The following is a 21401-nucleotide window of genomic DNA, read 5'->3' on the forward strand; positions in this document are numbered from 1 at the left end:
GGCCTAATCTAGTGCATTCTATTAAAGTTTGCCTAAATATTATTAAATATTACTATGTGTTTATACAAAGAAATAAATTTGGTAGGGGGGCCATTGCCCCCTTTGGCCCTCACTAAGCTCCGCCACTGGGTGGGGCGTTTGCGAGACACATGACAGGTCGCAATCGCATGGCTCGCGAGACTCATGATGGATGTGACGCGGAGTGGAGGAAGATAAAGTGACATAATGACTCAGGGGGAGCCGAAGGGAGTAACATGGGAAAAGAGGTCGGGCAACACAACAACGCATGGAAGGGAAGGGAAGGGAAGGGAAGGGAAGGAGAAGGCACCGAAAGACCCTATTACGTGCAGTATGTATTGGAAGTGCACCAATCGTGTACCATGTAGCCCCATGCTGTTGCAAACTTGGCCGACCCAGTAACGACAGCAAGGCTACAGTACATAAGTATTCTCTGTTATTAATTGGTTTACTCTAGCTAGTTTTTTTGGCCGATTTCCTATTGACATTTTTTTTTCAAAAAACGTTAGGAATTTAAAAATGTCCATGAATCAAAAACAAGTTTTTATTTTAAAAAATAAAATATGTTCCCAGTTTTTTTAATATTTACGATTTAAACAATTTTCTGTGAATTCAAAAAAATCTCTATTTTTTAAATCCCTGTTTCAAGGAGTTTCACGGATCACAAAGATTACACAAACTTCAAAATGAAAAAAAAAAGAAAACATAAAAATAAAGAAATAGAAAAACACACCAATAAAAATAACAAAAAGAAAATATCAAAAAAAAAAGAAGTGATCCAAAACTGATGGAACCCAGAACACAGTAAAGAAATGGGTTGGCCCATATAGGCACCTGCACAAGATGATAGGAGGATGAGAGTGGACGATGGTGTGGGGAGGAGAGGCGGGCGGAAAGTATCTTGACGTATCGTAAAAATAGAGGGCGAAGATCAGCTGTGGTTTCATGTAAATACAATGGTGATTTTTTAAACTCAAATTAGATTATGTTTTACGATTTAAAAATCAGCCAATTTGTGTCTTGGCACCCCACAAAATTCAGCTCGGATGTTAGTAAAAAAAAACGGCTCGACTTATACCGAATTTTGAGTTTGAGACAAACTTATAGAGAATAAATAATATGCCTTGAGTGATGGGCTTTGCAGCTGGTGGACTCAAGCCCAATAACGAACGTGGTGAGAGTTAACCCTAGGAGAGAGCTAGCTCTAGGTAGGCCCAGGTGAGGTCGCACACACGGACACGGGACCAGCCGGAGGCGCAGCCAGTGAGTGGAGCGGCAGCGCGAGCTCTGTCTCCGGGGAGAAGCAGAGGGGCGACGTCAGTGAGCGAGCAGCGGCCACTTCGTGTGTTGCGGGGTGGGGAGGCAACTCCGTGAGCTCGTCTCCGTGCGACCGACGGGGGTTTGCCCCTCAGCTCACCGCAAACTCTATTTCCGGGGAGAAGCAACGCCGGCGACACCGTGCGGCCGCCGGTGCAAGCCCAGGTTCGCCCCTCACCACATCCATCCCAACTCCAAACTCTGACACTTTGTTTTTTCTTTTCTGAAATGAACTCTGAAACTTAGCAATGGTGAATGATGACTAAGTAGGTCGATTTTCGACAGGTCAGGTCCGCCATGTCGGTCTTCACCGGCGTCTCCATCGCCGACGGCTACAAGCGGTGCGGCTGCGAGACGCTGGCCGTGGACGGTGGACGCCCGCGGGGACAGCGGCTACCACCTGCTCATGGTCAGCGGCTACTCGTGAGCCAAGGAGCTGATTCCCATCGGCCAGAGCATCACCGCCAACTCTTTCAACGTAGGAGGCCATGATTGGTTGATCGAGTACTACCCCAACGGCGAGAACCAGGGCTGCGCCGACTTCATTTCGCTCTTTCTGAACCTTCTCTACAACGCCGATGACGACGACCACGAAGTGCCCATGGAGGTCAGGTTCAGTTTCAGCCTCGTCGACCAGGTGGAGAAGCAGATGCCCATGTACATTCGTGCCACCGGTGAAACCCGCAGCTTCTCCAGCACCACTTCAATCTGGGGCAACGACAGGTTTATGAGAAGAGACGCCCTTGAACACTCCGCGGATCTCAAGTGCGATTGTCTCACCATCTGCTGCGACGTCGTGGTCGTCCGCAACAGCAGGGTTGATGATGATGATGCCGGTGGCCGTGGCCATGGAAGCACCAAGGCGCTCCTGCCGGACATACACCAGCATTTCAACAGTCTCCTTCAAAATAAGGTGGGTGCCGATGTGGCATTCCAGGTTGGCGGCGAGACCTTTGCCGCACACCGGTGTGTGCTTGCTGCCCGATCCACGGTGTTCATGGCACAACTCTTTGGCCCCATGAAGGAGGCGTCCAACGGTGTCATACAGATCAAAGACATGGAACCAAAGGTGTTCACGGCTTAGCTTAGCTTTGTCTACACAGACTCGTTCCCTGGCATGTATGAGGACAACATTAAGTTGAGTGAACTATGCAAAGATACGGAACAAGCACAAGAAGATGAAATGTCCGAAGTTGTGGTCCAAGGACAAGATGGGGAAGCGGCAGAGGATGAAATGGGGCTGCTGCAATGGTTGCAAGGCTTGTTTGTAGCGGCAGACCGGTACCATCTCCAGCGGCTCAAGTTCATCTGTGTACAGCAGCTGTCTCAGCGCATAGATGTGAGCTCTGTGGCGTCCACTCTTGCTCTAGCCGAGTAGCACCACTGTCGTGGATTGAAGGAGGCGCACTTGAAGTTTATCCAAGTCCAATCTCCCACGTGTTTGAAGACACTAATGGCGAGTAATGGCTGGGGGCATATTGTCACGACCTATCCCTTTGTTTTGAATGAGCTCATTGCCATGCTTGCTTCGAACCAGAGGAAGTAACACTCTGGATATGGTACGCATCTTCCTTAATTAGACCTTAAGTGACATTCTTTTGCATATATAAGTACCTCTACAGAGATTGTAGCATGTGTGTCTAGTTTTTAATTGTCTCGTCATGTAGTTTGCATGTATGATGAATCATAAAGATACAACATATGTGTAAATTGTCTCTTCATGCAATGGATGGTCTGTAATTTCAGGTCTGAGAGTCAACATTAATTGATATGTGTTGCAGCAATGAGCAGTTCTCTCAACTAGATTATCATCATATAATTATCTGCGCATTGTGTCGTACATTGTACTTTCATGCCTTCCGTGTCATCTAAAACCCTTTTCTAATGATTATCAAGAAGGCCAATGTAGATATTTTTCGGAAGGCATTTTATGAACCAGGATTTATGGGTGAAAATTGGATGACAGGACAGAGGTCACCATGATTTCTGGTAACAGCGGTAGTGATCCAGTACGCAGGAATTAGTCTTCATCTGGGTGCTTGCTGTTCTCCTCGGCTGGCGCCCCGCAACCCCTAGGGAGACGAAGGTCGGAGCTCGAAGATCCTGCAAGTACAATGTTGTAGCTTTGCTTTGTACTTAAAAAAATGACTTCCATTCTGGTGTATTTTGAAGCACATTTGATGAATGATGTCAATTGTTGGAAACATATCAGCATCCTCAAGCTTAATTCCTGCTCGTTCTCGAGAAGGTAATGATAAAAACAGAATGTGAAATGCTGCCTATCATGTTCATCACATATTATTTTCTTTGGTAGCATGGACATTTGGACCTTTATATGATTCAAAGCAATAATTTAGTTTTGACATGAAGATTTCAATACTCAAGCATATCAACAAGCAACCATGTCTTTTAAAATATCAACACTAAACTAAGTTATCTCTAGCCTATTATGCTCAATCATTGATCCATTCATGAAATACACTCGTATATTAGCTACTCTTGGGGAACACAGTATTTCAAAATTTTATCTACGGTCACGCAATATCTATCTAGTAGCTGCATAGCAACGAGCGGGGAGTGTGTCCATGTACCCTCGTAGACCGAAAGCGGAAGCGTTTAGTAACACGGTTGATATAGTTGAACTTCTTCGCGATCCAACCGATCCAAGCACCGAACGTACGGCACCTCCGCGATCAGCACACGTTCAGCTCGATGACGTCCCTCGAACTCTTGATCCAGTTGAGACCGGGGGAGAGTTTCGTCAGCACGACGGCGTGGCGGCGGTGATGATGAAGTTACTGGCGCAGGGCTTCGCCTAAGCACTACGACGATATGACCGAGGTGTGTAACTGTGGAGGGGGCACCGCACACGGCTAAGAGAAGACTTGGTGTGCCTTTGGGGTGCCCCCCTCCCATGTATATAAAGGGGGGAGGAGAGGAGGCCGGCCCTAGAGGGGGCGCGCCAAGGGGGGGAGTCCTACTTGGACTCCCAGTCCAAGTAGGATTCGCCCCCTCCCCCTTTCCTTTTCGAAGAAGGGGGAAGGGGGAAAGAGAAGGAGGAGAAGAAGGAAAGCCCCCCAACCCTAGTAAAATTCGGATTGGGCTTGGGGGGCGCGCGCCTCCACCTGGCCGCTGCCTCCTCTCTTCCACTAGGGCCCATGAAGGCCCATTAACCCCCCGGAGGGTTCCGGTAACCCCCAGTACTCCGGAAAATGTCTGAACCTTTCTGAAACCATCCTGGTGTCCAAACATAACCTTCCAATATATCAATATTTATGTCCCGACCATTTCAAGACTCCTTGTCATGTTCGTGATCTCATCCGGGACTCCAAACAAACTTTGGTTCATCAAATCACATAACTCATAATACAAATTGTCATCAAACGTTAAGCGTGCGGACCCTACGGGTTCGAGAACTATGTAGACATGACTGAGACACATCTCCGATCAATAACCAATAGCGGAACTTGAATGCTCATATTGGTTCCTACATATTCTATGCAGATCTTTATCAGTCAAACCGCATAACAACATATGTTGTTCCCTTTATCATCGGTATGTTACTTGTCCGAGATTCAATCGTCGGTATCTCCATACCTAGTTCAATCTCGTTACCGAGAAGTCTCTTTACTCGTTTCGTAATGCATCATCCCACAACTAACTCATTAGTCACATTGCTTGCAAGGCTTATTATAATGTGCATTACCGAGAAGGCCCAGAGATTCCTCTCTGATACTCGGAATGACAAATCCTAATCTCGATCTATGCCAACCCAACAAACACCTTCGGAGACACCTGTAGAGCATCTTTATAATCACCTAGTTACGTTGTGACGTTTCATAGCACACAAGGTATTCCTCCGATATCCGGGAGTTGCATAATCTCATAGTCAAAGGAATATGTATAAGTCATGAAGAAAGTAATAGCAATAAAACTTAACTATCAATATGTAACGCCCGAAGACCGTTGTGCCAGGTGTCTTCCAGTTATTCGCTGTTGTTGCCTTGCCATTGCTTGCATGTCATGCTTTCCATATCATGTCATCATGTGCATTTCATTTGCATACATGTTCATCTCATGCATCCGAGCATTTTCTCCGTTGTCCGTTTTGCAATCCGGCGCTCCTATGTCCTCCGGTGTCCTTTTCTACCTCTTTTCGTGTGCGGGTGTTAAACATTTTTGGATTGGACCGATATTTGTCATGCGGCCTTGGTTTACTACCGGTAGACCGCCTGTCAAGTTTCGTGCCATTTGGACTTCGTTTGATACTCCAACGGTCCATCGAGGGACCGAAAAGGCCTCGTGTGTGTTGCAGCCCAACACCCCTCCGAAGTGGCCCAAAACCCACCTAAACCTCCTCCATCACCTAGGCCGTTCGATCACGATCGCGTGGCCGAAAACCGCACCTCATTTGGACTCTCCTAGCTCCCTCTACCTATAAATATGTGTGCCTCCCCGCATTTTTCGCGGTTGAAACCCTAGCCATCTTCTCCACCGCGCTGCCGGACATGTCCGTCTCGCCGGCGGACGCGTCCATCCCGCCGCCACGTCGCTCCGGCCAATCCGAAGGCGACACGTCATCTCCGCCACCGCTCCAGGCCAACCGCCGCGTGCCACCTGTCCTCCCCGCGCCTCCCAGCCGCGCGGCCCATCCAGGCCCGGGGCGAGCCCGCGAAGCCCATCTCCGCCGCCGCCAGATCCCGCGCGTGCGCCGCCACCTCATGCCTCGGATCGCTCTGCGCCGCTGCCTCTTCGCGCCGCTCCGCCGCCGCCGCGCCATTGCGCTCCGCCGCCGCCAAGCTCGCCTTGCTCCAGTGCCCCGCCTTCCGTACCGGTCCCCGCCGCAGCCAGGCGCTTCCCCGACCTCCACCGCGGTCGCCCCCGGCACCTCACGGCCGGATCTGCCATTCCGGTGATCGCCGGAGTTCGAGCTCGCCTCGCTGGAGTTCGGTCCGGCCGGATCCGTCCGAGGTGGATCAGATCCACCCGGTCCGCCCACCAAACACGTCGTCCGCAACCGTACCGCGCTGTCCCGCTTCATCCGGTCCCGCGTTGACTTCCTCCGAAGGTCGAAATATCTCCAAGTCCCCAGATCCCAGTATTTTCATGCCGCTTTCATCGCATCATAACTTCATCACCGTTGCTCCGATTCGTACGTGTAGCATATCAAAATGTTCGTCTCGTCGAGTACTTCGTTTCATCTCATTGCATCATTTTCATTTGAGCTCATCTTGATGCCCGAAATGCTGTTGGAAGAGGGCTATGTGATGTTAGTTCCAGATTATTATCAGCAAATGCACTTTTGTCATTTTTGCCATGATTAATGTGTGCATGCTATGATCCTGAGCTCTACATATGTTTTGAAGAATGCCATGCCATCTTTACAGGGGTGTATGCCATGTATTTTTGTGATCTATGTGGTGACTAGCACAAGCATGCAAAGTAGCTTACTCAGTGTTGATGATTTCAGGGACTTAGAAATATTCTAAGTCTCTGCCATGTCCTTATTTTTATGCCATAGGTTCATGTTGATTCCTAGTGATCCATGCCTATTTTGAGCATGATCAGTAAGGATGTTTTGTAGATATTGTGGTGCTCTATCCATCCATGTCTTTGTTTGCATTTATGGAGCACCCTAGCTTGAGTCAATCGAGCTCTACTTTTGCTATAAAATGTTCCTGGCAGATTGTTAACATGTTTAGCAATTTTGCCGAGTTTGTTGTAGTTGACTCGTGCATGCTATGTTGTTGTTCTTGCCATGCCTAGCTTCTATGCTATGTCTACTTGCTGGGTGTATGCTTATATTATCATGCAATGCCTTGTGGTGAGTGCATCGAGCTCGTAAACATGCCTACTTGATATCTGTTTTTCCATGTTCCAGTTTTTCACCAAGTCTGAATCTGTTAACGTTAATTGCTATGTTCATGGGGTTGCAATTGTATTTTCTGATCCCTTTTGGCTTATGGTCAGTAAGGGACTTTTGTTGTATGCTTTGAGTAGCTTCATGCCATGCCTTGCTTTGCCATGTTATGTTCCTGTAGCATGTTGTTACCTTGATCTAAACATTGCTTCCTGATGTTAAATTCCTGACTTGATGTTATTTTCACTAAGTCTGTAACCTGTAATCTTTTGCACCTTTGCCATGCTTGTTTGAGTCTGATATTGAGTGAATTAGCCGTAGCTCAGTGTTCATCTTTTGTCAAGCATATTGAGTGGATCACTGCCATGTATTTTATTTCCATGTTGGAGTGCTATAGCATGTTGTTCTTGATGCATTTAGATGGTCTCGTGCTGTTAATCGCAGGCCGGTGCCATATTTGTTTTGCTTGTCATTTCCAAACCGCGCATCCGATTCCGGTGATCTTTATATCGATATCGACGGAAATCAACTCCTCTTTCCAGTGGCACTCTTGGTTTTCCAAGTTGAGTCCAGGTTCAATCATTCTTTTCCAAATCAGGCATATGCATCACATACCGCATCCCGCACATCGTACCATGTTTTGCATCATGTTGCTTGAACATTGCACGTGGTTGATTGTGTCTCCATTTGCTTGTTGTTCTTGCTTGGGTAGAGTTGGGAGATGAGTACATGATCAAGGATCCCGTTGAGTACGCTTACGAGGATCAAGTCAACTCTGAGAACTTTGCAGGCAAGATGACCATACCCTCGAAATCACTTACTAGATGCTCTCTCTTTTGCTATGCCTATGCTGCGATACCTACCACTTGCTTATCATGCCTCCCATATTGCCATGTCAAACCTCTAACCCACCTTGTCCTAGCAAACCGTTGTTTGGCTATGTTACTGCTTTGCTCAGCCCCTCTTATAGCGTTGCTAGTTGCAAGTGAAGATTGGAGTTGTTCCTTGTTGGAACGTGTTCTTTGTTGGGATATCACCATATTATCTTGTTTATCTTAATGCATCTATATATTGGTAAAGGATGGAAGGCTCGGCCTTATGCCTGGTGTTTTGTTCCACTCTTGCCGCCCTAGTTTCCATCATATCGGTGTTATGTTCCCGGATTTTGCGTTCCTTACACGGTTGGGTTATAATGGGAACCCCTTGACAGTTCGCCTTGAATAAAACTCCTCCAGCAATGCCCAACATTGGTTTTACCATTTGCCACCTAGCCTCTTTTTCCCTTGGGTTTCCGGAGCCCAAGGGTCATCTTTATTAAACCCCCCGGGCCAGTGCTTGATATGTCTCCAACGTATCTATAATTTTTGATTGCTCCGTGCTATATTATCTACTGTTTTGGGCAATATTGGGCTTTATTTTCCACTTTTATATTATTTTTGGTACTAACCTATTAACCGGAGGCCCAGCCTAGATTTGCTGTTTTATGCCTATTTTAGTATTTCGAAGAAAAGGAATATCAAACGGAGTCGAAACGGAACGAAATCAACTGGAGAAGTTATTTTTGGAAGGAAACCTACCGGATAGACTTGGACCCTATGTCAGAAGATGAAGGAGGAGCTCACGAGGGTAGGGGGCGCGCCCCCTGCCTCGTGGCCCCCCCTTCGGTCCACCGACGTACTCCTTTCACCCATATATACCCACATATCCTAAAACTTCCAGAACAGAGATTAGATCGGGAGTTCCGCCGCCAGAAGCCTCCGTAGCCACCGAAAACCAATCTAGACCCGTTCCGGCACGCTGCCGGAGGGGGCAATCCCTCTCCGGTGGCCATCTTCATCATCTCGATGCTCTTCATGACGAGGAGGGAGTAGTTCTCCCTCGGGGCTGAGGGTATGTACCAGTAGCTATGTGTTTGATCTCTCTCTCTCTTTCTCTCTCGTGTTCTTGATTTGGCACGATCTTGATGTATCACGAGCTTTGCTATTATAGTTGGATCCTATGATGTTTCTTCCCCCTCTACTCTCTTGTAATGAATCAAGTTTCCCCTTTGAAGTTATATTATCGGATTGAGTCTTTAAAGATTTGAGAACACTTGATGTATGTCTTGTCGTGGATATCTGTGGTGATAATGGGATATCACGTGATTCACTTGATGTATGTTTTGGTGATCAACTTGCGGGTTCCGCCCATGAACCTATGCATAGGGGTTGGCACACGTTTTCGTCGTGATTCTCCGGTAGAACTTTGGGGCACTCTTTGAGGTCCTTTGTGTTGGTTGAATAGATGAATCTGAGATTGTGTGATGCATATCGTATAATCATACCCACGGATACTTGAGGTGACATCGGAGTATCTAGGTGACATTAGGGTTTTGGTTGATTTGTGTCTTAAGGTGTTATTCTAGTACGAACTCTAGGGCTGTTTGTGACACTTATAGGAATAGCCCAACGGATTGATTGGAAAGAATAACTTTGAGGTGGTTTTGTACCCTACCATAATCTCTTTGTTTGTTCTCCGCTATTAGTGACTTTGGAGTGACTCTTTGTTGCATGTTGAGGGATAGTTATGTGATCCAATTATGTTAGTATTGTTGAGAGGACTTGCACTAGTGAAAGTATGAACCCTAGGCCTTATTTCCTATCATTGCAATACCATTTATGCTCACTTTTATCATTAGTTACCTTGCTGTTTTTATATTTTCAGATTACGAATACCTTTATCTACTATCCATATACCACTTGTATCACCATCTCTTCGCCGAACTAGTGCACCTATACAATTTACCATTGTATTGGGTGTGTTGGGGACACAAGAGACTCTTTGTTATTTGGTTGCAGGGTTGCTTGAGAGAGACCATCTTCATCCTACGCCTCCTACGGATTGATAAACCTTAGGTCATCCACTTGAGGGAAATTTGCTACTGTCCTACAAACCTCTACACTTGGAGGCCCAACAACGTCTACAAGAAGAAGGTTGTGTAGTAGACATCAGTGCTCCTCTGAGTGTTGGTCCAAACTAGAGCCCTTTGCAGCGCCCCCTCGGGGAAACTCGAGGTTTGGTTTTAGTTGTACGGAGCGCTCATCTAAGTGTGCCCTGAGAATGAGATATGTGCAGCTCCTATCGGGATTTTTCGGCACATTCGGGCGGTGTTGCTGGACTTGTTTTACCATTGTCGAGATGTCTTGTAACCAGGATGCCGAGTCTGATCGGATTGTCTTGGGAGAAGGAATATCCTTCTTTGACCGTGAGAGCTTGTGATGGGCTAAGTTGGGACTCCCCTGCAGGGATTTGAACTTTCAAAAGCCGTGCCTCTGGTTATGGGCAGATGGGAATTTGTTAATGTCCGGTTGTAGAAAACCTGAAACTTAACTTAATTAAAATGCACCAACCGCGTGTGTAACCGTGATGGTCTCTTCTCGGCGGAGTCCGGGAAGTGAACACGGTGTTGGAGTAATGCTTGATCGTAGGTTGTTCTAGGATCACTTCTTGATCATAGTTGTTCGACCGTGCCTTGCCTTCTCTTCTCGCTCTCATTTGCGTATGTTAGCCACCATATATGCTAGTCGCTTGTTGCAGCTCCACCTCATACTTTTACCCTTCCTATAAGCTTAAATAGTCTTGATCGCGAGGGTGTGAGATTGCTGAGTCCCCGTGACTCCCAGATACTTCCAAAACCAGTTTGTAGGTGCCGATGATATCGTGTAGGTGACGCAACCAAGCTCAAGGAGGAGCTCGTTGAAGATTGTGTTCGTTATGTTGTAGCGTTTCTAGTTGATCAATAGTGGAGCCCAGTTGGGACGATCGGGGATCTGTGTAGCATTTGAGGTAGTCTTCTTTTATTTTGGTTCCGTAGTCGGACCTTGTTTGTATCTGGATGATGTAATGTTTTATTCATGTATTGTGTGAAGTGGCGATTGTAAGCCAACTATGTATCTCTTTGCCTTATGTATTACATGGGTTGTGTGAAGATTACCTCACTTGCGACATTGCTTACAATGCGGTTATGCCTCTAAGTCGTGCTCCGACACGTGGGAGATATAGCCGCATCGTGGGCGTTACACAATATGCTATGCTAACAGATGGGTCTTGTCCATCACATCATTCTGCTAATGATGTGATCTCGTTCATCACATGAAAACACATGTCTATGGTTAGGAAACATAACCATCTTTTATTAATGAGCTAGTCAAGTAGAGGCATACTAGGGACACTCTGTTTGTCTATGTATTCACATATGTACTAAGTTTCCAGATAATACAATTCTAGCATGAATAATAAACATTTATCATGATATAAGGAAATATATAACAACTTTATTATTGCCTCTAGGGCATATTTCCTTCAGTCTCCCACTTGCACCAGAGATAATAATCTAGATTACATAGTAATGATTCTAACACCCATGAAGTCTTGGTGTTGATCATGTTTTGCTCGTGAGAGAGGCTTGTCAACGGGTCTGCAACATTCAGATCCGTGTGTATCTTGCAAATCTCTATGTCTCCCTCCTTAACTTGATTGTGGATGGAATTGAAGCGTATCTTGATGTGCTTGGTTCTCTTGTGAAATCTGGATTCCTTTGCCAAGGCAATTGCACCAGTATTGTCACAAAAGATTTTCATTGGACCCGATGCACTAGGTATGACATCTAGATCAGATATGAACTCCTCATCTAGACTCCTTCATTTGCTGCTTCCGAAGCAGCTATGTACTTGATAACCCACAAGTATATGGGATCGCAACAGTTTTCGATAAGTAAGAGTGTCGAACCCAACGAGGAGCTAAAGGCAGAACACATATTCCCTCAAGTTCTATCGACCACCGATACAACTCTACGCACGCTTGATGTTCGCTTTACCTAGAACAAGTATGAAACTAGAAGTACTTTGTAGGTGTTGTTGGATAGGTTTGCAAGGTAATAAAGAGCATGTAAATAAAAAGCAGGGGCTGTTTAGATAAAGACACAACTAAGTTAGTTTTAGTAAAAAGCTTTTTGTTACGAGAAATTTATTTGTCCCTAGGCAACCGACAATTAGACCGGTAATCATTATTGCAATTTTATATGAGGGAGAGGCATAAGCTAACATACTTTCTCTACTTGGATCATATGCACTTATGATTGGAACTCTAGCAAGCATCCACAACTACTAAAGATCATTAAGGTAAAACCCAACCATAGCAACAATCCCCTTACTCGGGTTTGTGTTTCAGTCACTCATGCAACCCACTATAAGCGAATCATGAACGTATTGCAACACCCTACAGCGGGGATCCCTCACGCTTGCGCGACATGAAGAGCACCATAGAACAACACCAATAATAAAACATGCAACTCAAACCAATCTTGATCATCAAATAGCCCATAGGACAAAACAGATCTACTCAAACATCATAGGATAGCCATACATCATTGGGAAATAATATATAGCGTCGAGCACTATGTTTAAGTAGAGATTACAGCGGGTAAGAGAGAGGTTACACCGCTGCATAGAGGGGGGAAGAGTTGGTGATGATGGCGGTGAAGTTGTTGGTGAAGATTGCGGTGATTATTATGGCCACGGCAACGTTCCGGCGCCACCGGAAGAGAAGGGGAGAGGGGGCCCCTTCGTCTTATTCTTCCTAGACCTCCTCCCTAGATGGGAGAAGGGTTTCCCCTCTGGTCCATGGCCTCCATGGCATGGGAGGGGCGAGAGCCCCTCCAAGATTGGATCTGTCTCTCTGTCTCTCACTGTTTCTGTGTTCCCATATTCTACCCTTTCACTGTTTCTTATATTCCTGGAGATCCGTAACTCCGATTGGGCTGAAATTTGAGCATGATCTCTATCCGGATATTAGCTTTCTTGCGGCGAAAGAAGGGCATCAACCGCCTTACGGGGTGGCCACGAGGGTCAGGGGCGCGCCCCCTGCCTCGTGGGCCCCTCGAGCATCATCTCACGTTGATTTCACTTCCCAAAAATCACATATATTCCAAAAAAAATCTCCGTCCATTTTTATCCCGTTTGGACTCCGTTTGATATGGATTTTCTGTGAAACAAAAAACATGCAACAAACAGGAACTGACACTGGGCATTGGATCAATATGTTAGTCCCAAAAATAGTATAAAAAGTTGCCAAAAGTATATGAAAGTTGTAGAATATTGGCGTGGAACAATCAAAAATTATAGATATGACGAAGACGTATCAGAATCCCCAAGCTTAATTCCTGCTCGTCCCCGAGTAGGTAAATGATAAAAAAGATAATTTTTGATGTGGATCGCTACCTAGCATAATCTTGATCACATATCTAATCATGGCATGAATATTAAGATACGAGTGATTCAAAGCAATAGTCTATCATTTGACATAAAAACAATAATACTTCAAGCCTACTAATAAAGCAATCATGTCTTTTCAAAATAACATGACCAAAGAAAGTTATCCCTACAAAATCATATAGTCTGGCTATGCTCCATCTTCACCACACAAAATATTCACATCATGCACAACCCCGATGACAAGCCAAGAAATTGTTTCATACTTTTGACGTTCTCAAACCTTTTCAACTTTCACGCAATACATGAGCGTGAGCCATGGACATAGCACTATAGGTGGAATAGAATGGTGGTTGTGGAGAAGACAAAAAGGAGAAGATAGTCTCACATCAACTAGGCGTATCAACGGGCTATGGAGATGCCCATCAATAGATATCAATGTGAGTGAGTAGGGATTGCCATGCAACGGATGCACTAGAGCTATAAGTGTATGAAAGCTCAAACTGAAACTAAGTGGATGTGCATCCAACTTGCTTGCTCATGAAGACCTCGGGCGTTTGAGGAAGCCCATCATCGGAATATACAAGCCAAGTTCTATAATGAAAATTCCCACTAGTATATGAAAGTGATAACTCAAGAGACTCTCTATATGAAGAGCATGGTGCTACTTTGAAGCACAAGTGTGGTAAAAGGATAGTAACATTGCCCCTTCTCTCTTTTTCTCTCATTTTTTTGGGCCTTCTTTTTTTGGCATTTCTCTTTTTTTCCTTTTTTTATTTTGTTCGTCCGGAGTCTCATCCCGACTTGTGGTGGAATCATAGTCTCCATCATCCTTTCCTCACTGGGGCAATGCTCTAATAATGATGATCATCACACTTTTATTTACTTACAACTCAATATTACAACTTGATACTAGAACAAAGATATGACTCTATATGAATGCCTCCGGCGGTGTACCGTGATGTGCAATGATCTAGTGTAGCAATGGCATCAAAAAACGGACAAGCCATGAAAACATCATGCTAGCTATCTTACGATCATGCAAAGCAATATGGCAATGAATGCTCAAGTCATGTATATGATGATGATGGAAGTTGCATGACAATATATCTCAGAATGGCTATGGAAATGCCATGATAGGTAGGTATGGTGGTTGTTTTGAGTAAGGTATATGGTGGGTTTAAGGTATCGGTGAAAGTTGCGCGCTACTAGAGAGGCTAGCAATGGTGGAAGGGTGAGAGTGTGTATAATCCATGGACTCAACATTAGTCATAAATAACTCACATACTTATTGCAAAAATCTATTAGTCATCGAAACAAAGTACTAAGTGCATGCTCCTAGGGGGATAGATTGGTAGGAAAAGACCATCGCTCGTCCCCAACCGCCACTCATAAGGAAGACAATCAATAAATAAATCATGCTCCGACTTCGTTACATAACGGTTCACCATACGTGCATGCTACGGGAATCACAAACCTCAACACAAGTATTTCTACTAATCCACAACTACCCACTAGCATGACTCTAATATCACCATATTTATATCGCAAAACTATTGCAAGGAATCAAACATATCATATTTAGTGATCTACAAGTTTTATGTAGGATTTTATGACTAACCATGTGAATGACCAATTCCTGTCATCTCTCTAAATAGATATAAGTGAAGCAAGAGAGTTTAATTCTTTCTACAAAGTATATTCCCACGCTCTAACAAATATAAGTGAAGCAAAAGAGCATTCTACAAATGGCGGTTTTCTATGTAAAGCGAAACAGGCAATCCAAACTTCAACTGATATAAGTGAAGTACATGAAGCATTCTATAAAGCCATACTCAAAAGATATAAGTGAAGTGCAATGAGCATTCTATAAATCAACCAAGGACTATCTCATACCAGCATGGTGCATAAAAGAAAAATGAAAAGTAAATGCAAAATCCGCTCCAAGATTGCACATATCACATGAATGAAACGAATATGAAAACATACCGATACTTGTTGAAGAAAGAGGGGATGCCTTCTGGGGCATCCCCAAGCTTAGACGCTTGAGTCTCCTGGAATATTTACTTGGGGTGCCTTGGGCATCGCCAAGCTTGAGCTCTTGCCTCTCTTCCTTCTTCTCACATCGAGACCTTCTCGATCATCGAACACTTCATCCACACAAAACTTCAACAGAAAACTTGGTAAGATCCGTTAGTATAATAAAGCAAATCACTACTCTAAGTACTGTTTCAAACCAATGCATATTTTGTTTTTGCATTGTTTCTACTTTAGTATAACTTTTTCATGGCTTAATCCACTGATATAAATTTGATAGTTTCATCAAAACAAGCAAGCTATGCATCAAAAACAGAATCTGTCTAAAACAGAACAGTCTGTAATAATCTGAACATTCACCATAGTTCTGATACTTGAAAAATTCTTCCAAAATTAGGAAAAATAAACAATTTGTATAGAAAGACAGTTCAAAAAGTTTCAGAACCATTTGACGTTCCAGTAAAAAATGTAAACTCGCGCACTACAGCCAAAGTTTCTATCCTGCACCGTACAAACCAACAAGCAAAGTAAACATCCTAAAGGCAAATCTTGGCACATTATTTTTATAATACAATGGAATTGTAAAAGGGGATAATTATTTTTCTTTAAAAGTTTCTGTAATCAAGATTCACAAAGTTGCCGTGAGCATGAACAAAGTTCAAGGAGCTCTCCCACTTCAACAATGCTTGTCTTTCTCACTTTCACTTTCCTTTTTGAAAAAGTTTTAGGTCCCCTCTTTATTTTTATTGTTTTTAAACTATATAAAAGCACTCAATAGAAATAAATGACTCTCTAAAACTTCTGGGTTGTCTCCCTAGCAGCGCTTTCTTTACAGCCATTAAGTTAGGCATATAGTGCTCAAGTAATGAATCCACCCGGATCCCAAGGTATATCAAAGCCAATTTAATTAGCAATGATTTGTAATTTAGTAGTGAGCACAAAGCAACATATATCATGTAATGACGAAGTCTAACTCTCTTCCTATGCATCGGCATGTCATAAAAGAACAATTCTTGCACACATAGTAAAGGCCAATGCATAGTATAAACAGTTTCTTGCAATTTTATCGTATTGGAAACATAGAGAGGTGGAGATATAGTTCCTCTCTCATAATAATTGCAAGTAGGAGCAGCGAGAACATGCATATTATACTCATCAAAATCATCACGTGTAGTAGTAAAAGGCAACCCGTCAATATAATCCTTAATAAGAGTAAACTTCTCCGATATAGTGTAGTTGGGAGAATTCAAAAAGATAATAGGACTATCATGCGTGGGTGCAATAGCAACAATTTCATGTTTAACATAAGTAACTATAGCAAGTTCATCTCCATAAGCATAATTCATATTGGAATCTTGGCCACAAGCATAGCAAGCATGATCAAAAAGGGATATTTCAAAAGAATCAATGAGATCATAGCAATTATCATAGCATTCATCCTTCGGTAAGCACGAAGGGAAATTAAACAATGTATGAGTTGAAGAGTTACTCTCATTAGAAGGTGGGCACGGGTGATCAATCCGCTCTTCCTCCTTTTGTTCTTCGCTCACCTCCTCATCTTTTTCATCCAATGAGCTCATAGTTTCATCAACTTCTTCTTCCATAGATTCCTGCAAAATATTAGTCTCTTCTTGGACATCAGAGACTTTCTCAATAAGTGCATTAATATCGGAATTGTATTCATAATTCTCATAGCAATATTTAAGGATAGCTAAATTTTCAGGTCTATAAACCGAATCATCAAAATATTCAAACTCTTTAAACATAGATTCAATTTCATAAGCACCCATAAAAGCAACAAATTCTTCTATTTGTTCCACATCATAGTAATCATATATACCATTAGCATAAGAAGCTAAGGTTTTATTATCATTAAATTCTCATAAAAAGGGAAGGTGTGGAGCCTTCATCCTAGAGCAACAAGTATAATCATATCTCAAGCATTGTTGCCTAGCATACCAATTCAATATATGAATTTGATTCCATAATAGTTTCCCTTTTTGTGTCAAGCGATAATTCCTAAAGTATTCGCGTTAATCCAACGTTACTCCCATTACATAATTGAATGGGGTTTTCTCAGGATTATTAAAGTAGTACATAATATCTTTCACATAACCAGCATCGAGGGTTTTAGGAGGTTCCCCATCTCCATGAGCAGAAAGTACACCTAATTTTTTGGTATTTCGTGTTCCATATCCATAACTAAAGATAAAGAACAACTAAGAACAACAAATAAAAATTACTTAGTGATAAAGCAAACAAGCACACACGAGAATATTCACCCCACACTATTGCTCCCCGGCAACGGCGCCATAAAAAGGTCTTGATAACCCACAAGTATAGGGGATCACAACAGTTTTCGATAAGTAAGAGTGTCGAACCCAACGAGGAGCTAAAGGCAGAACAAATATTCCCTCAAGTTCTATCGACCACCGATACAACTCTACGCATGCTTGATGTTCGCTTTACCTAGAACAAGTATGAAACTAGAAGTACTTTGTAGGTGTTGTTGGATAGGTTTGCAAGGTAATAAAGAGCACGTAAATAAAAAACAGGGGCTGTTTAGATAAAGACACAACTAAGTTAGTTTTAGTAAAGAGCTTTTTGTTACGAGAAAGTTATTTGTCCCTAGGCAACCGGCAACTAGACCGGTAATCATTATTGCAATTTTATATGAGGGAGAGGCATAAGCTAACATACTTTCTCTGCTTGGATCATATGCACTTATGATTGTAAGTCTAGCAAGCATCCGCAACTACTAAAGATCATTAAGGTAAAACCCAACCATAGCATTAAAGCATCAAGTCCTCTTTATCCCATACGCAACAACCCCCTCACTTGGGTTTGTGTTTCAGTCACTCACGCAACCCACTATAAGCGAATCATGAACGTATTGCAACACCCTACAGCGGGGATCCCTCACGCTCGCGTGGCACAGAGAGCACCATAGGACAACACCAATAATAAAACATGCAACTCAAACCAATCTTGATCATCAAATAGCCCATAGGACAAAATGGATCTACTCAAACATCATAGGATAGCCATACATCATTGGGAAATAATATATAGCCTTGAGCACCATGTTTAAGTAGAGATTACAGTGGGTAAGAGAGAGGTTACACCGCTGCATAGAGGGGGAAAGAGTTGGTGATGATGGCGGTGAAGTTGTTGGTGAATATTGCGGTGATGATGATTGCCACGGCAGCGTTCCGGCGCCACCGGAAGAGAAGGGGAGAGGTTGCCCCTTCGTCTTCTTCTTCCTTGACCTCCTCCCTAGATGGGAGAAGGGTTTCCCCTCTGGTCCATGGCCTCCATGGTGTGGGAGGGGTGAGAGCCCCTCCGAGATTGGATCTGTATCTTTGTCTCTCTCTGTTTCTGCGTTCCTAGATTCTACCCTTTCACCGTTTCTTATATTCCCGGAGATCCGTAACTCCGATTCGGCTGAAATTTTAACACGATCTCTATCCGGATATTAGCTTTCTTGCGGAAGAAGGGCATCAACCGCCTTACGGGGTGGCCACGAGGGTCAGGGGCACGCCCCCTGCCTCATGGGTCCCTTGAGCATCGTCTCACATTGATTTCACTTCCCAAAAATCACATATATTCCAAAAAAAATCTCCGTCCGTTTTTATCACGTTTGGACTCCGTTTGATATGGATTTTCTGCGAAACAAAAAACATGCAACAAACAGGAACTGACACTGGGCACTGGATCAATATGTTAGTCCCAAAAATAGTATAAAAAGTTGCCAAAAGTATATGAAAGTTGTAGAATATTGGCATGGAACAATCAAAAATTATAGATACGACGGAGACGTATCAGTACTCCGCTTCACACGTAGATGAAGGAAATATGCCCTATAGGCAATAATAAAGTTATTATTTATTTCCTTATTTCATGATAAATGTTTATTATTCATGCTAGAATTGTATTAACCGGAAACATAATACATGTGTGAATACATAGACAAACATAGTGTCACTAGTATGCCTCTACTTGACTAGCTCATTGATCAAAGATGGTTAAGTTTCCTAACCATAGACATGAGTTATTATTTGATCAATGGGATCATATCATTAGGAGAATGATGTGATTGACTTGACCCATTCCGTTAGCTTAGCACTTGATTGTTTGTTTACTTCTATTGCTTTCTTCATGACTTATACATGTTCTTGTGACTATGAGATTATTCAACTCCCGAATACCGGAGGAACACTTTGTGTGCTACCAAACATCACAACGTTACTGGGTGATTATAAAGGTGCTCTACAGGTGTCTTCGATGGTACTTGTTGAGTTGGCATAGATCAAGATTAGGATTTGTCACTCCGATTGTCGGAGAGGTATCTCTGGGCCCTCTCGGTAATACACATCACTATAAGCCTTGCAAGCATGATAACTAATGAGTTAGTTACGGGGTGATGTATTACGGAACGAGTAAAGAGACTTTCCGGTAACGAGATTGAACTAGGTATTGGATACCGATGATCAAATCTCGGGCAAGTAACATACCGATGACAAAGAGAACAACGTATAGTGTTGTGCGGTTTGACCGATAAAGATCTTCATAGAATATGTAGGAACCAATATGAGCATCCAGGTTCCGCTGTTGGTTATTGACCGGAGACATGTCTCGGTCATGTCTACATAGTTCTCGAACCCGTAGGGTCCGCACGCTTAAAGTTCGATGACGGTTATATTATGAGTTTATGTGTTTTGATGTACCGAAGGAAGTTCGGAGTCCCGGATGTGATCACGGACATGACGAGGAGTCTCAAAAAAGACATAAAGATTGATATATTAGAAGCCTATATTTGAATATCGGAAGTGTTCCGGGTGAAATTGGGATTTTACCGGAGTACCGGGGCCTTAGTGGAGAAGAGGAGGGGCGGCCAGGGTAGGCCACACGCCCCCTCTCCCTCTAGTCCGAATTGGACAAGGAGGGGGGCGGCGCCCCCTTTCCTTCCTCTCTCCCTCCTCCTTCCCCCTTCTCCTACTCCAACTAGGAAAGGAGGGAGTCCTACTCCCGGTGGGAGTAGGACTCCTCCCTGGCGCGCCTCCTCCTGGCCGGCCGCCTCTCCCCCTTGCTCCTTTATATACGGGGGCAGGGGGCACCTCTAGATACACAAGTTGATCACAAAGATCTCTCCCAGCCGTGTGCGGTGCCCCCCTCCACCATAATCCACCTCGGTCATACTGTAGCGGTGTTTAGGCGAAGCCCTGCTGCGGTAGCTTCATCAACATTGTCACCATGCTGTCGTGCTGACGAAACTCTTCCCCGAGCTCTACTGGATCGTGAGTTCGCGGGACGTCACCGAGCTGAACATGTGCTGAACACGGAGGTGTTGTACGTTCGGTACTGAGGATCAGTCGATCATGAAGACGTACGACTACATCAACCATGTTGCCATAACGCCTCCGCTTAACGGTCTATGAGGGTATGTGGATGACACTCTCCCCTCTCGTTGCTATGCATCACCATGATCCTAAGTGTGCGTAGGATTTTTTTGAAATTACTACGTTCCCCAACAGTAGATCCTGTCATGATGCTCTGCTTGGAACTGCACAAACTTATAGCTTCACCATTCAATATAAATACGTATCCGGTTTGTGACTTAGAGTCATCCGGATCTGTGTCAAAGCTTGCATCGACATAACCATTTATGATGAGCTCTTTGTCACCTCCATAAACGAGAAACATATCCTTAGTCCTTTGCAGGTATTTCTGGATGTTCTTGACCGCTGTCCAGTGATCCACTCCTGGATTACTTTGGTACCTCCCTGCTAAACTAATAGCATGGCACACAGCAGGTCTGGTACACAACATTGCATACATGTAGAACCTATGGCTGAGGCATAGGGAATGACTTTCATTTTCTCTCTATCTTCTGCAGTGGTCGGGCATTGAGTCTTACTCAA

The 21401-nt window shown here is 43.9% G+C and overlaps 1 pseudogene; it reads left to right on the forward strand.

Annotated features, from left to right (window-relative positions):
- Nucleotides 1-1632: 1632 nt before the first annotated feature.
- LOC119334575 lies at nt 1633-2891 on the forward strand (annotated as a pseudogene).
- Nucleotides 2892-21401: the final 18510 nt, after the last annotated feature.

The sequence above is a fragment of the Triticum dicoccoides genome, chromosome 7A (assembly GCF_002162155.2).
Source record: "Triticum dicoccoides isolate Atlit2015 ecotype Zavitan chromosome 7A, WEW_v2.0, whole genome shotgun sequence".
NCBI lineage: Eukaryota > Viridiplantae > Streptophyta > Magnoliopsida > Poales > Poaceae > Triticum > Triticum dicoccoides.